Source organism: Egretta garzetta, unplaced genomic scaffold (assembly GCF_000687185.1).
Source record: "Egretta garzetta isolate BGI_Z169 unplaced genomic scaffold, ASM68718v1 scaffold368, whole genome shotgun sequence".
NCBI classification, from domain to species: domain Eukaryota; kingdom Metazoa; phylum Chordata; class Aves; order Pelecaniformes; family Ardeidae; genus Egretta; species Egretta garzetta.
In genome coordinates, this window is record NW_009260684.1 from 598,017 (window position 1) to 598,382 (window position 366).

The following is a 366-nucleotide window of genomic DNA, read 5'->3' on the forward strand; positions in this document are numbered from 1 at the left end:
ACAATTTTGGCCCCCAAGCCTCTTTAAACCCAGTTCTGCTGTTCTCTCCTTTCCTCCCCGCCCACCCCCAAACCCCACAGAGCCAAAGCCAGCACCCACGGGGACCACGAGCATCCCCCCCGGGTCCCACCCAGGGTGCTGTGCTGGGTCCAGTGATGCTCACCTGGGCCGTGCCGGGCTGCTGCTCCCACTCTTTTGTACTGGGGTTAAACTGTGGGAGCCAGGGTGCTTAAAAACGGGTGCAAGCAGGACCAGAGGGTGCCCAACCACCCCACATCCCCAAGGTCCAGACCCAGCCCCATCGCCCCCTTCTCTCCCTTTCCCTGGGCACAGGGATGGGGATTCAGGGCGGGAGGGAGAGGTGGA